This window comes from Lissotriton vulgaris, chromosome 5, assembly GCF_964263255.1.
Source record: "Lissotriton vulgaris chromosome 5, aLisVul1.2, whole genome shotgun sequence".
Classification (NCBI taxonomy): domain Eukaryota; kingdom Metazoa; phylum Chordata; class Amphibia; order Caudata; family Salamandridae; genus Lissotriton; species Lissotriton vulgaris.
In genome coordinates, this window is record NC_141693.1 from 1,931,379,853 (window position 1) to 1,931,396,571 (window position 16,719).

Below are 16,719 nucleotides of genomic sequence, written 5' to 3' on the forward strand. Positions count from 1 at the left end.
ATAGGGTGACCAACTGTCATGGGTGTGTATTCAGGAAGGGAAGTGTAAAAATTCAGGACAAAGGGTCAAAATGCAGGACAAAAATTCTGGACGGAGGGTCAAAATTCAGGACAAAAATTTGGGACAAAGGGCAAGTTTTACCGACACTACAAATTAGGTTGTGAAATAGTATGTAAGTAAATAGACAACAAACATAAGTAAAAGTCAAAATAAGTTTATATTAGTTTAAAAAGTAGTACAGCACACCAAGCAAAGGTTGACCACGGAAATAACAGAGTTTGACACCGGTAATATTAGTTTTAGTGCTAGTGTTTGAAATTATATTTTTTCTCTGAACTAGCACACTTCAGAGGTTTTTTGTTCCTAAGAGCTAATTGGTAGAAGTCAGAACACGAATGTTTCATGTTCGCTTGGATCTGCAATTCTGCCTTAACAAGATCCACATCACACCTATTTCGTGTGTCAGTCCAGGTGAACTTCAACTGAGAAAAAATCCTTTCAGTAGGTGCATTACTGCTTGGCAAGCTAAGTATAAATTATATTATATTTTTATGTTAGGGACATCACCTGGCAAGTTGGACAAAGCATTAGGTAATTTCTGCGCACATGGCAACTCTGTGCCTGCCACAGCTCGCATAGCGGGAACAATTACACTGTACTCATTAAATAAATGTTGCAGTTCCAAATGCCAGGTCAAGTTAACTACATCAACAGCTTTGCAGAGCTGCTGGAAAGTGAGAGGTTCTTTAAGCAGCATGGTGTTATTGCTGACAAATAATGGCTCTATGAAAAATCAAACCATTTTTCTAAGTACTTTAAGGAGCGCTCCAAATATTTAAAAAAATCCCACTTCATGCTTGCGCTCAACTCCAAGTCATGAGACACTAAATAGGGTGTACTTGGAAAACAAAGAACAGATTCACCACTCTGTCCTTCAAGTTGTTCCTTGATATTCTGAAGATGCCTGGTACTTCTGGGGCGCTCAGCTCAACCTTCTCCAGCTGCAGAATACACGTGTTAAAAATTACCAAAATGTCGTGCACAAAGAAAAGGTAAACCTCGTCTTCTGACATAGTGGCCTCCCCACTTTCAAGTCCTAGAAAGTCCGCTTTGCGGAAGAAGAAAAATGGCTGTAGACTTTTAGAACAGAGATTCTACATCCAATTGAAATCCATTAATAGCATGTTTAGCACAGTTATGCAGGATATAGGCAGAACACTTTGCAGGCAGAATGTCTCCATTTGCTCCATTCAAGAGCTGGAACACAGAATGATTTTGTCCATTTTGACACTTGTGTTGTCCCCACAGTATGCCGCCATGTGCTCCATTTTCAAACCATGGTTATTTAACTTAGTGGTGATCTGCTGTGCAATAGCTGTAGCAGTCTCTGCTGCATCCTCGTAGAAATCCAGCTGAGTGTAGGCCACAGCGGAGGTAAAATTAAAGTGCCGCAACAAAGGTGGGTAGAGTTTAATGTTACCTTTGTTTGAGGCATCACTGCAAATGGAAAAATATCCATCTTTTAGGTCTTCTTGTGCTTGCTGTAACGATAAAGGTGCAAGCACATTCACTGTGTGGATGCCTTTGTGTGGCCACAGGATGCTTTCATAGCAATGGATGAGTCGGGATACATTATTCTGCTTAGCTTGATTCCACAATCCAGGGAGCGGTAGGAGATGTGATGTTTCACAGCATGGTACACCTGAATCACCTCAGCAGCTGTGACCCAAAATTTAAAAAAAAGAATACACAAAGGTATAAGTACATAAAGAAAATCTCCATTGGTGAAGAAAACAGTGGCCACAATGGTGCTTAGAACTGCAAATTTAAACTAAAGTGTCAGCTGGTAACCCAGAAGCAATTATGATGTGCTCTTAATATAAGCAGAGTGAGAAACGCATAGGAAAGGCAACCTGACTTGGTAAACACTGCTGCACATTTAAAGAAAGTAACAAAAAATTGTTAGATGGCTCGCCTATTCAGTTTGGGAGTCTTAGAGTGTGACAAAGCAAGAAGAGTGTACAAGAATTACATAAAACTTATGTCACATTATGATGAAGCAAGCAATTACTTACTTTGGATACTTCTGGCTGGAAGCTTGGTTGCAGATAAGATGAAATTGAGGCCATCTTCGCCCTGCCTGAGGCATTTTTCTTATGCTGTGCTCCTGCCTCATGGGTTTTGATATCACGCTCTCCTCCATGGGCAATGGAAAAGTCTTTATTGCAGAGGCTGCACCTGGCCTTGTACACATCTTCTGACACCTTGTGCATGTTGTGGTGTGAAAGTTCCCATTCTGGTCTGTACTTCACAAAGCACTTTTTTGCTTGTTTCTTGGGTGGCTCTTGCATGGAGTTTGTCTGCGATATAGATGGTGCATCCAAATATTGCTCGCTAACCGTTGTGAAGAATTCCTCTGCAGCGCCTTCAACTGACTCGTAATCAGACATTGCGTTCTTTCCCTTAAAGTACTCTGTAAAATATCCAACACATTTGCGTGTATTCACAAAAGAGATCGGTGGTAGTGTCTCCCTACCAGGAGGGAGAGCGTCCGCACATAAAGTTAATATGTCTCATAGAGATAATGGTACACGTGAAATATATTGCATAAAGGGTATTTGTCTGCTCAAAAGGGTGCTCATATAGCCTGATGCACACCCACCACCCGGAGTGTCAAAAAGCACAAAGTGCCAAATGTCAAAAAGAAAAATGAGAGCAGGCCATACAGCACACTCAAAATTGTCCAATTAGTGATAAATCTAGGAGAACCTAGATAAGTGTTCTAGAGCTATCAAAGTGCAATATTGTATTTTAAATTCATTCACAATTGACAATAGTACAAAGTCCAAAGTACTAAAAGTAGCTTCAAATTCAGAGATCCAAGCCAAGTCGTAAACTCCAGTACCGATAGCAACCCCTATCGGTACTGGACTTGCTATCGGTACTGGAGTTTGGTTGGCTACCAACTTTCGTAGAGACTTATCAAGGTCTTGCATACGTGCATACTAAACTTTGGACTTTGTACTATTGTCAATTGTGAATGAATTTAAAATACAATATTGCACTTTGATAGCTCTAGAACACTTATCTAGGTTCTCCTAGATTTATCACTAATTGGACAATTTTGGGTGTGCTGTATGGCCTGCTCTCATTTTTCTTTTTGACATTTGCATGTATATTCATACTGTATTCAATGAAGAAAATAAAACATATCAAGCGCTTACTTTCCTCTCACTCACTGGACTGCCCCCTCACCAATCCCGGACATAGTGGAATGGAAGGATTTCTATGAAGTCCAATCGGTCTTAAATGCTCTGTCTAACCAGGGCCAGTGTTAAGTTGAAAGCTCAAGTGAAAACATACATGCATTAGGGCAGAGCTTTCCAAAGTGTGTGTCGCGGCACAGTACTGTGTCGCATCCCCTGCATGGGTGTGTCGCACAACGATGACCTCTGTGGGCACATTAGCGGGAATGCTCTTGAGACTCTTGGAAGTTTGCATTAAGGGACTCAAAGGTACAGTGACGTACGCAGAGGAAGGAGAGCGTGAGCTGAGCGTCCAGCCTTGTTCCATTTGAGATGGGGAGACCACAGAGCCTCCTCTGCTCCCTAGGCACTCGTTTAGCTAAATCTTTAAAAGTGTAAAGCTGTTTGGCCATGCACATTAGGTCACTCAATGGAAAGCGTAGCGTTGAGTCCAGGCGCTACGCTTGGACTCAGGGTGTTTTGGATGAACGGGATGTAGCGATGGCGTAGAGCTCACAGAACTCGTGAGTACAACTTCAGAGCTCCTTCGATGAGATCGATGCCCCGGCCCTCGATGTGCCTCCATAAAGGCTCAGCTGCAGGGCAATAGAGGGTCGGTAAAAAAAAGTATATCTTATTTATTTTCAATTTGATGCTGTCTCCCTCAAATTGTGATTTAAATGCAAATAGGTGCAAATGCAAATTTCTCTTTAAGAGAAATCTAAAAACTCATCTCTTTCCTAGAGGTGTGTGATCTTTATGACCGTGTGCTAGTTTGTCAGTCAAAGCGCCAGGATACCCTTTGGGTGACAGTGTTTTGCGCTATACAAAACTGGAATACATACATACATACATACAGGTGAACTGTGTGAATTGTGCATAAATTAAAGTTGTAATAGAAGCGGAGGTTTAGTTGCTGACATTGATGTGTTTTATTATGCCTTTGACTATTCCAGCTTTAATTTGTCACCACGTCTTGAGCCTGCAACATTATGTCATTGAATCTTGTCAGTAACATGGGATTCCGACACGGGGATAACAGTCTTGAAACTGTTAAAGGTGCTTGTTTTTTTTACAATTCAGTTGTGACAGTAAGCGCTATAAAAATGCAATTAAACACATTTAAACAACACAGATTGTTATAAACTGAACTTTCTCAGTGTATGAAAACTATTATAAAAGTGATGTTGTGCAGAAAGATTACACTTTTCACCATAAGGCTGGCATAAAAGACAAAAAAGGAGTTTTCCAAAACTGAGATGACACAAGATGTGACTAAATCTGAAATGGAAGTCACATCTTTTTAAAAACTTTCACTGTATTCCAATACGGTGCTGCAAAACTAAATATATTGTTAAATCATTTCCCAAATGGTGGGTAGTACATCGAATCAGAACTTTCAACAACCTCCTTATGTAAATATTTCCAATTAAATCCATTCCCGTGATCTGATGAACGGTCTTGCATACATAGTTTGTTAAATGTAATTTGTAGGCAGGAACATAGCATGACAGGAAATGATCATTTGATTGCACAGCTGTAATGCAGTTGTTGTGTTTCTAGTCTGAAGCAACTGTGCCAGCTAAGAGGGTGGTGTGTTTTTAATCTAATATGTTTATTACTGCTAACAGATGTTTATAAACAAGATTAGAAGACATTACTTTCCCCAAGCACTATGCTACATGAATAAATGAGTACAAGCAGGCTAACCACAAGTTCATTAAAACAGGTGTAGTTGTAACATGAGACCGTCACCCCCTCACATTTTAACCATATGAAGGTATTCATTTTTATTCCTTTAAAAGCAATCTACCTGATTGAGAGATAATTAAAAAATTAAGTAAGAAATGCCTTAAAAAAATACTTGATTAACCCACAAAGGTAGGGAGTGAGAAATAACATCTTAACGGCACGTAGCAAAGACGAAAGTACACTTGACTAAGCATTTTGATCAGTTTACTAGTGTGTTGCAGAAATTCACTATTGTACTCTCGCTAGCAGTGTTACACAGATTGTCAAATGTAATGAGTAGTGTCACTAACCTGACTTCATATGCAGAAAAGATAAAGCAAATTAAAAGCATTTAAAACTTAGCTTTCTCCTGTTTGCTCAAAGTATTCAGGACTGTGCCTTTTAATTTTAGAAAAAGGAGAAAGGCCCCCAATGAAGTCAGCCCAATGGTTTTCTATCCACAAAGCGGTGCAGCTCTATGCACACACAACAGTCGGGTCGGACTGGGACAGAAAATAGTCCTGGCATCAAATAAAAGTGGCCCCCCATTAGTGAATTATATAGCAGGTAAAGTGGCAATGTTTGAAAATGAGGGCAGTTTCGACACACCGAGAGAGTGGTTTGTAAGGTATTTGCTTCTTTGAGTCATCTCTGTGTCTGTGAGTGTGTGTATGTGTGTGAGAGAGCATGTGCTCGAGTCTGGAAATGTCACTGGCTCCCCGTCAACAACAGAATAACGTTCCGTCTCCTCACCCACGCACACAAAGCCCTCTACGACCAAGGCCCCGAATACCTCAACACGCGTCTGTCCTTTTACACCCCCACCCGCCAACTTCGATCGTCCAACCAAGCCCTCGCCGCAATTCCACGAATCCAAAGATCCACCATGGGGGAAGATCCTTCTCCTACTTAGCAGCCAAGACCTGGAATTCTCTCCCCACCTACCTCCGTCTTACACAGAACCACCTCTCCTTCAGAAAACAACTAAAAACTTGGGTATTCGATAAGTAGAGCACCCCCCCTCTCCCTCAAGCGCCTTGAGACCCTCTGGGTGAATAGTGCGCTATACAAATTCTAAACTTGAAACTTGAAACTTGGGAGACATTTACATTCTCCAGCACTGTAAGCAGAGTATGAGGGAGGTATGAGAGACACGTTTACATACCCCAGGTACCTGCCTCTGTGGTACGGTATGCATGAAAATATTTCAAATGGGCTACAGGTGAAACATGTTATCTAAGATTGACTTTTTCATGTTCAAGGTTTTTTTTATTGTGGCGATTCGAAGGGGCGCAGGTGGCAAGAGGCCACCAGTTCCGGAATAGATCAGCAGCATGCACGTTATTATACATGAACAAGGGTTGTGGGTATGACCACTGGTCTTTTTTTTCTTGTCAGAGTTGTTGCACAGGTTGAGATGAAGGGTCTTGGGAAGCCAAAGGATATGGATTCTCGAATGCCCGGGGTTAGTTGGCCCTTCTGGTGATTGCTCTGATATTTGGTTTAGTTGGCATTACAGCAGATACCTAGTATGTTTTTGTGTCCCTGAATCACCAAATTAGTATCAGGACTAGGTGGTAAAAGCTTTGTGTTTCAAAACACTTGTTCTGAGATCCCATCTGTTAATAAAAGAAAGGGCGTCATAGCCCCGGGGCTGATATTATGTTGCTTGATGTACTTCTACCTCCGTTTGTAGAAGACTTGTGTTCCAAGTTCTAAGCCTGATAAGTTGCATGATTGTTTTACCGTTCACAATTCCCCCTTCCGGAACAGATTTTTGTATAACTCATATTCAGCTAGGCAGCATGCGGACTTTGTGCATGGTTGGAAGGGTTGGCAGTGCGTTCACCCCAACTTTTTGTGCTGTAAATCACTGGGGCATGTGTTAACCTCACGAAGTGGATCAGCAGCTGCGCGGACGAACTCGCCCCGCTAAGGACCCCGCCCTGCAGACCCGGCAGCAAGAAAGCCCCGTGGTTCACCGACGAACTCAAGAGCTCCAAGAAGAACTGCCGAGCCCTCGAGAAAGTCTGGAGGAGGGAGCCAACACCGGACAACAGGACCACCTTCAAGCTGGCCACCCGGAAGCACCACCAGCTGATCCGCGCCGCCAAGAAAACTGCTTTCAAGGACCGGCTGGACAACAACGCACACAACTGCAAGGAACTCTTCAACATCGTGAAAGAGCTATCCAACCCCAGCGCAGGAAACAACGACATCACCCCATCGCAAGACCTCTGCAACTCCCTCGCTTCATACTTCCACAACAAGATCGCGGACATACACAACAGCTTCAACAACCAACCAACGCACACCAAGACCGAACAACCACCCACCACCACCACCCTCCACGCCTGGACCCCGATCAGCACCGAAGACACCATCCGCACGATGAACTCCATACACTCCGGATCACCGACCGACCCCTGCCCTCACCACGTCTTCAACAAGGCTGACGCTGTCATCGCACCACACCTGCGAGACATCATCAACACATCCTTCGACACCGCCACCTTCCCGGAGAGCTGGAAACACGCCGAACTCAGCGCTCTACTCAAGAAACCCACAGCGGACCCCACCGAACTCAAGAATTACCGTCCCATCTCGCTCCTCCCGTTCCCAGCCAAAGTCATCGAGAAGACCGTCAACAAGCAGATGGCCGCCTTCCTCGAGACGAATGGATCCCTCGACCCCTCACAGTCCGGCTTCCGAGCAAATCACAGCACCGAGACCGCCCTCATCGCCGCCACCGATGACATCCGAGCCCTGATGGACAACGGAGAAACAGCGGCCCTCATCCTCCTAGACCTCTCCGCGGCATTCGACACTGTCTGCCACCGCACCCTAGTACAGCGACTCAGCAACGTCGGAATCCGGGACAAGGCACTGGAATGGATCATCTCCTTCCTCGACGGAAGAACACAGAGAGTCCGCCTACCACCGTACAAGTCAGAGGCCACCGAAGTCATCTGCGGCGTCCCTCAAGGATCCTCTCTGAGCCCCACCCTCTTCAACGTCTACATGAGCCCCCTCGCGGCCATCGCACGCCAACACAACCTCAACATAATTTCCTACGCCGACGACACCCAGCTGATCCTCTCCCTGACCAACGACCCCGCCGCCGCCAGAGCCAACCTGCACGAAGGGATGAAAGAGGTAGCCGAGTGGATGACGACCAGCCGCCTGAAACTGAACTCGGACAAGAAGGAGGTCCTCATCCTGGGCTCCTCACCCTCCGCCTGGGACGACTCCTGGTGGCCTCCCGCCCTGGGCACCGCACCCAAACCGACAGACCACGCATGCAACCTGGGCTTCATCCTGGACTCCTCCCTCTCCATGACCAGGCAAGTCAACAGCGTCTCCTCGGCGTGCTTCAACATCCTACGCATGCTACGGAAGATCTTCTGGTGGATCCCCACCGAGACCAGGAAGACCGTCACCCAGGCCCTCGTCACTAGCCGACTGGACTACGGCAACGCCCTCTACGCCGGCACCACCGCCAAGCTCCAGAAGAGACTCCAGCGGATCCAGAACGCCTCAGCCAGACTCATCCTCGACATCCCACGAACCAGTCACATCTCCGGACATCTGAGAGACCTGCACTGGCTCCCCGTCAACAAAAGAATCACCTTCCGCCTCCTCACCCACGCACACAAAGCCCTACACGACCAAGGCCCGAGCTACCTCAACAGCCGAATCAACTTCTACGCTCCCAAACGCCACCTCCGATCAGCCAACCACGCCCTCGCCGCCGTACCCCGCATCCGAAGAGCGACTACAGGAGGAAGGTCCTTCTCCTACCTGGCCGCCAAGACCTGGAACTCCCTCCCGACCGACCTGCGCCTGACCCAAGACCACCTCTCCTTCAGGAAGAAGCTGAAGACCTGGCTGTTCGAGCAGTAGCGGCACCCCCCCACCCCCAGCGCCTTGAGACCCTACGGGTATGTAACGCGCTCTATAAATGTCATTGATTGATTGATTGATTGATTGATTAATGTGTGCATGATTATATTCTTGTTTCTGGCACAAACCTAACCTTCCTTACACCCAGTTTTGCCAGTCACTGTCTTTGTTAGAACAGATTCAGAATTGCTTTATTAGCCTTCCTGGTTTCTCAAATTTGCTCGAAAATGCACCATTTGCCCACTATTTTTTCAAAATTTGCTCGGGGGGAGAACCCCGTGAACACCCCTTGAGTCGTTCGGCCACGCGCAATGCACTCACTCGCATTACCGTCTCTCAAGATGAAGATTGTCTAAAAGGTGTGTCACCAACCTGAAAAGTTTGGAAAGCTATGCATTAGGGTAAACTATATAAAAGGGTCCACATACATTTGGCATGACCTACCCCATAAATCCCTAGTAGATTATAGGGTAGGGGTGTTAAACCTACCTATAAGTCCCTAGTATATAATAGTGCCTGCATTTGGGTAAACTATATAAAAGGGTCACTTACATTTGGCATGACCTACCCTATAAATCCCTAGTAGATTATAGGGTAGGGGTATTAAACCTACCTATAAGTCCCTAGTATAAAATAGGGCCTGGCTGTTTGGAGGCCAGCAGCCCTTTCTGCACTTGCTTGTGTGCACTACTGAGTGCCTGAGGCCAAAGTACTACTGCACTTTTCATAACTCGCCACCCCCCCACAAAACACCCCGCAAACGTCAACCTTGCAGGCTCCGTTAACCTCCCTTCTCCTGCTCACTGCATCACCTTTTGTGGACCAGATTTAGTAAATGGCATGAAATAGATTGAGCGAATGGAAAAACGGACTGCAGCCCCATGTTTACATCAAGTCCACAGTAAAAAATATTGTGTGATGCTATGCACTGAATTTTGGAGGAAAACAAGGCGGTTAAGGTGAGGTCGACAAGCAGCAGGAAGAAAATACATCCTTAGATATAAGTAAGAAACGTTCAGGGCAAGACTCAGTACTGCCCAAAGGAAGAGCATGCTCTCCCACAATACATCTTTGAGATCCAAAAATGCAACTTTCTGAAAACTTAGCAATCCAAAAATAACATCCACTTGTAGTGCACCTCACCACAGGAGTATGTATGTTGGGTTTACGGCCAAAATATTAAGGCATTCAGGACACAGTGTAACGCTGAGTTGCAAGTGGCATGTTCATATGTAACATTAGTGGCCCGCTGCCTAATTATAATATTGAAAACACACATCACTATCTTGGCTATCTTGGCCTGAACAGTAGCTGTAAACTCATTTACAATTTGTACCAGCCTACCTGTTTCAGTGACCTCACCAAATAGGGCATCAAAGAGCTGAAATTGATAATAAATTCAAAGGTGTTGTGAAGAGTGGCCCCCCAAAATCCTTAAACTGTGACTTGGAATTAATTGCACAAGGGAGAATATAGTATGACAGCATATGAAAATAAAAATAATCTCCAACGAACGTATTGTAACTCAACCTAAGTAAATAAAAAATAGAATTAAACATCATCAACAATGTTCAATGTGTCACCTCAACCAAAAATATCTAAAATACTGAGTGTCTAAAGTAATGCAACTTAGCACTCAGTGAGCACAATGTAATGAGTTTGATACAGCCATGCTATGCTATATTAAACTTATTACATTGCGCTGACTAGAGTGCTGAGTTGCCTACCTTTAGGCACTCAGTATGTGGATTTATTTTTGGTTGAGGTGACAACTTGTGCATGCTACTATCACACAACACGATTAGGCCTAAACATAATACTGTGACTGGAGAGTCCGCCGTTTTTAGGCTGATCTGGTCACCGGAGACTGAGGCATAGGAGAATCACAGCATTTGTAAAATTGTGCCAGTATCTTAAAATATTCTTAATTTAACACTGCCTCCTCAATTTATAAAAACTGCCTGAGTTCTGCATACATTGTCTGATCCTGGGCATGTGCAATTTCTTTTTGTTTTTGTGATTTAGTGCAGGTACAGGCAGTGCTTTTTTCCATACTCAGTGCTAACACAGATTGGATAAAACCTCTGTGTTATCAGCCTCTTAGCATTTAAATAATAAGACCAATATGAATAGGGGGAATTTACTAAAAATGTTGAAGGGGGGCTGGTTCTCGTTCTTTAGGGAGTAGACCTTTTATGGACACAGCCTATAAAATGGTGTTGTCCTAATCACACATATTACTGCTTCGCAAGTTACGTAATTGAGAGAAACTCATTAACATTGTGGCAAGGCATGAGTCCATTTCACTTGCAGGATGGACCTGGGTCTTGTATTCATTAATCTCTGTAGAAGGGTTGTGTATTTATAAAGTGATCTCCACCTTGGACCTCTCATTTACAACATGCAGCTAGGCGATGGAGCAGTAAAAATAAGTGGTAATCTGGTTTCCTCTCTTTGTAACCTCTGTGCCGCTTACTAAAGGTAAATTCTGTTAAGCTGCAATGTCATTTTCAGGGACCAGGTTTATTATTCATCATCAGACTTTGTGCCAGAGCAAGAGAGAGAAGCAGAAAAGGGGGGGGGGGTGGCGGGGGGGGGAGAAGGAAGAGAAAAACAGGAAAACAGTGACAAAGGGAGAAGGCAGGGATTAACAAGCATTTACAATGCAATGGTTTCGCCTTTGGAAAAATTAGAGCTATTGGCATTGTAAATGACAAATTTTGTGTTTATGTGTTGGTTTTGAAAACAGATAAATAAATGGCATTGTTATTTACATTGCCATTCTCTCGCAAATATGAGACCTATTGTACCCTACGGACGAGCTCAGCAGACAGCAATTACTACCACACACACACACCCAGAGCCACACACAAACACCCAGAGCCACACACACACACCCAGAGCCACACACACACACACACACACCCAGAGCCACACACACATGCATGTGTGCGTGCATGCGTGTGTGTGAGAGAGAGAGCTTGTGTGCGTGAAAGAGAGAGAGAATTGTAGTGAGAGCGGGTGTATCCAGTCAATGAGAGGGAAGGCGCTCCGCGGCACCAGTTCTCATGCAATCTTTTTGTGTTTTAGGTATTTCAAATGCTGTGTTTTTCGTACCTTTGTAATATACACATCGAGGGACAAGCGTGGAGCGTGGAGTAGAGCAGGAAAAGGTGTGAGGGAACGCACACACACCACCATAGCCTTTCACAACCACTGCTGACTCCGCAGCTGCAGGAGAATCATTAACAGGCACCAGCCCGGAGGAGCTGGAATGGATGATGCACCAACACTGCTGGAGACTTGACAGGGAGCAAAGGCCTGCCTGCTGTCAAGCCATGGCCCTATTGAAAGCAGTGAGCACCAATAAATGCCTTACCGTGCATAACAGAAGTCAAAAGTGCTTCGGCACTGCACACTGCCAACACCACGCTACCAGTGCTGGAGGCCTGAAAGGGAGCAAATGGGTCCTTGTATCATACCACAGTCAAGCTAAAAGCACTAGTGAAGGTCTTACTGTAAACAGCAGGAGTCAAGGGTGCTTCTGCACTGCACACCACGCACTACCCCCACCACGCCACCAGTGCTGGAAGCCTGACAGGGAGCAAGGGGTCCTTGTATCATAATAAAAGCACAAATGAAGGACTTACCGTGCGTAGCAGGAATCAATGGTGCTTTGGCACTACACACCAAAGAAAGAGAGAGAATGCATGAGTGCCTGTGTGTGTGCGCGAGAGAGAGGGGGGGAGAGAGAGAAAGAGCGTGGGCGTGTGTATGTGTGAGAGAGGAAGAGAGAGCGTGGATGTGTGCGTGCATGTGTGTGAGAGCAAGAGCGCGCATGTGTGTGCGTGGGTGTGTGTGAGAGAAAGAGAGAGAGTGAATGTGTTTGTGTGTGTGTGTGTGAGTGAGAGAATGTGCATGTGTGTGTGTCTCTGTGTGTGTGAGAGAGAGAGAGAGAGCGTGCATGTGTGGGTGCATGTGTGTGAGAGAGGGGGAGAGAGAAAGAGAGCAGAGAGCCTGCATGTGTGAGTATGCGTGTGCTTATAAAGGACATCAAAGTGCCGAAAGGGGAGAAAGAAGGGGTGAGTGCATGCCGAGGTGACAACGCTTGCAGGATACATGTCCTGTACCCTACATGGCAATGTTGCAAGCATTCCCATGACAGTTTTTTGTGCATGATATTCAATAAACTCACCATTAGTAATGCCTTCAGCATGATCAGTTTTTGTTGTTAAATGTTCAGGGCCTTGGGGAAAGGGGGGGGTCGAGCACTCCCCTGCTGCCACACCACCCACCCGCACAGTGCTACATAGGGTAACACAGTTGTGAACAATTATACACTGGAGCGTCACTAAACTGGCCTGGCCACGTTCAACAAAAAATACACAACTCCCAGGTTAGCTCTGCACACTGCAAACCTTGCATTCTAAAGAGCGAAAGAAAGGAAAATGTTCCAAGCTTTACAAAATAGAAACAGGATTCACTTAGAACGAAACAGGGCGCGTTCCTAGCCTCAACTATGGTACAAAAAAGTGCATTTAAGGCACATTCCTTTGCTAGATACAGAAAAAGAAGGCTGATCATTTACCCAGTGCTTATCTTCCAAGCCTAGTGTTTGCACACTTCCCCGCTGCCAAATCAATCATTAATACAACAAGGAAATAACAACAGGCAACTTTTTTGATCATACACTGCTCTACAAAAGCATACGCGGAAGAAGCTGTGACTCTTGTCCATGGAGAGTATATCTGGGGCTCATCACAACATAGGCAGTGGAGCTGGGAGCTGAATATGTTTAAACCTTTCCATGTACAGACCTAATTTCTCTGGACCCTCCTTCTCCAGGGGTGACAAACAAGGCATGTGGGCCGTTTCCTGATCTCGCAAGTTAACAAACTCCCTTGTGTAATGCAGGCTTTGCTGGCATTCGTAATCCTGTTTAATTTATTTCAAACCAAGAACGTTATGTTCCAAAATCCCAAGAAAATTCCCACCCAGGCTAACCGTCACATGCCTTAAAGCGAGGGCTCGGATTTTCTTCTCAAGTATTTTCCAACAGTGGGTGTGAAAAAGACGCTCTGGGTAGGATGATCCATCTTAAATGGGTGCACACCATATTCTCAGCAGACAGCTCAGAGGGATAAAGGTGGGAAAAGACGATTAAGCTTTTCAAAACCTTTCTTGTTTGACAAAATAAACACCAGGAAATAAGTTATTACAGCGCTCCGAAGCTGCAAACGCTATATAAAGGGCATAGTGCTAAGCATAAACATAAAACAAAGCCTTTTGGGTTGACATTGAAAAGCACAGTGTGCGTCAAAGATGGACATCAGGACTTAAATAACACCACGCTGAAAGTAGAAGTGTTTCTGGAAGGCAGGCTGTAGTAAACACAGGAAGCCGCTCAGGTCTCAGTGTAACCAAAAGCATCTGTTGGGAGGCCACTGGAAACTCTCGAAGCGTCCATGATGCCCGGACGCCTTCAGCAAGCCAGCATCAGCCAACACGTCAATAAAGCCGCCGAGACACACCCCACAGATGGAGCCACTCTGACATCACTGTATTATGTTTTCATTCAGAACACATCTTTGCATTCCCAAACTCCCAGGCCGATGTAATTCCCTACGGGATACGGTTTCCCAACATATGTTCCAAATCGATAAGGGCAAAGATGTCAGAACTGCTACTTCACGGCAGTGGAGGGTGGCGGGCAGGCACACGGACAGCGGGAGAGGGCGGGCAGGCACACAGACAGCGGGAGGGTGGCGGGCTGGCACAGGGACAGCGGGAGGGGGGCAGGCAGGCACACGGACAGCGGGAGGGGGCGGGCAGGCACACGGACAGCGGGAGGGGGAGGGAACGGCAAGAAAGGCACTCACCTGGACTTCCTCCGGCGGCGGTCGGCCGCGGAATGAACAAATGAAACCTCGACGTCGGAAAAAATAAACCCCGCCCACCGCCACACTGACGTAGGCAAAAGGGAAAAATTCTGCGGAACGCCCACGAGTCGCCTCAAAGAATGACGGACGCCTCTCTCTTCCAATGGCTAGCCTCCATTTATGGAGCTAGCCAATGGAAGACAGAGGCGGGACTAAGCCAACATACTCTTCACAAACGTTTTCGCCTGCTCAAACCGCTGCTTGCGCAGCTTTTCGCCGGCGAAACCTAAAAAGAATATTCAAGTGTGAGTAGACAGACAGGAAGTGTAGGGGGGTGGAAGAAAGAGACAGGAGGTGGAATCAAGACTAGCAGCTTGGTATTCTGCAACTCTAAATTCAATAAGCGTCGCACTTTTTTTTTTACAGATGCAATAAGTTATTGTCAATGTGCCAACGTGAAGGAAATGGTCTCTAAACACAGTAACCTGTCAGCTGCCTTTAAGCAAGGGACTCAGTCCACTGCTCTGTTTGTGGGGTTAAGGGTGAGACGAGGTCAGTAGTGTAATACTTTTCTGTGTTTGGGGAGAGACATTGATGCTTGCATGAATGACCTCCTTGTGTCTGCCCCTCAGCTCCCCATTACCGGAGAGGTAAGGCCCTGATTCCATCCGTGAACGTCTAGAGTGGTTCTACAATAACCCCCTGGGGGTCAAAGTGTGATGTTATCAAGTTGGGCTAAATACTGGTGCAGCTGAGGAGCTGAAGTGATGCACAAAGAATCTGGGAGACCGCCACCGGCTGGGAAACATGTTGGGTGAATAGTAAGACGTCATTTCTGCACACAGCTATTTCAAGGCCTCGTGGACAAGAAATTGTTAGGGGAGGGGAATCTGTCCCTTCCCTAAATTTCCCTTATTGCCTCTGTTTTTAGCAATGTGTTGCACTTCACTTTGCCTTTCTTACTTGATTACGAAGCCTGACGCTGGTTTAGTCAATAAGAAATATTTCCTCTCTTAAGAATGCCGAGATGCTATCAATTATTTTTACCCAAATGTAGTACAAATGAATTGACATGAGTAGGTTCTTATACATCTGTTCTTATTAAGGTCTATCCATTATTTATAATATGGCTCATATTTATTCTTTTTTATTATTTATTTATTGTTCAAGATTGTTTTCATGTATTACATGCTGTAGTACCTTAATTATTTATACTCTCTCTCTTAAATTAATTAAGGGCTAGATGTAGGTAAATAGTATTTACCGATTCGTAAATACCGAATTTTACTGATTCGGTATTTACGAATCGGTAAATGCTATGTAGCTAAAAATTCGGTAAAAATTACCGAATCGTTAAGATACCTTCACAGACAACAGACAGACGGCCGAAATTACGGACTGTCCGTGAAATTTATGGACGGTTGATCACCCTAGTCAGGCAACACCAAAGCCCAAAAAGCAAAGAGGCAGACCTTAGGCAAGGACTCTCCTGTCCCTAAAGCATCTCACAAAGACAAACATACCATTTCTGTGCCCACCGGGAAGGTGGTGCATGCCATACACCTAAGAAGGGCTCGAAGGCAGATTCACCCACCACCATGACTCCCATTCCGAGACCAGTGAAGCAGGGGAAGGAGGGCACTAAAGGGGTAACACCTAGTAAACAAGGGATGGAGGGGCCAAGGCGAGGCCAGGGGAAGCATTCTGCTGGTTCCAGCTTTCCCCAGAGGGTCTGCCAGATTTGCTGGCGAGTGTGTCAGGTGTGTCCACACCCCCTCCAATTGATCCCAAGTCAGGGAAGCCATTTAGAATCCCCAAGAAGTGGAAAGGCACCCCTCAACTATCTCCCAGCCACACTGTGTCTCACGTCAGCATGACTCCACCTCCACATCCCACTACACCACCTGGCCCAAGCAGCCCTCCATCTTGCCAAGCCACTGATAGCTCTACCTCAACCGGGC

At 45.6% G+C, this 16,719-nt stretch overlaps 1 pseudogene; it reads right to left on the reverse strand.

Annotated features, from left to right (window-relative positions):
• Positions 1-1,250: 1,250 nt before the first annotated feature.
• On the reverse strand, positions 1,251-2,450 carry LOC147717770 (uncharacterized; annotated as a pseudogene).
• Positions 2,451-16,719: the final 14,269 nt, after the last annotated feature.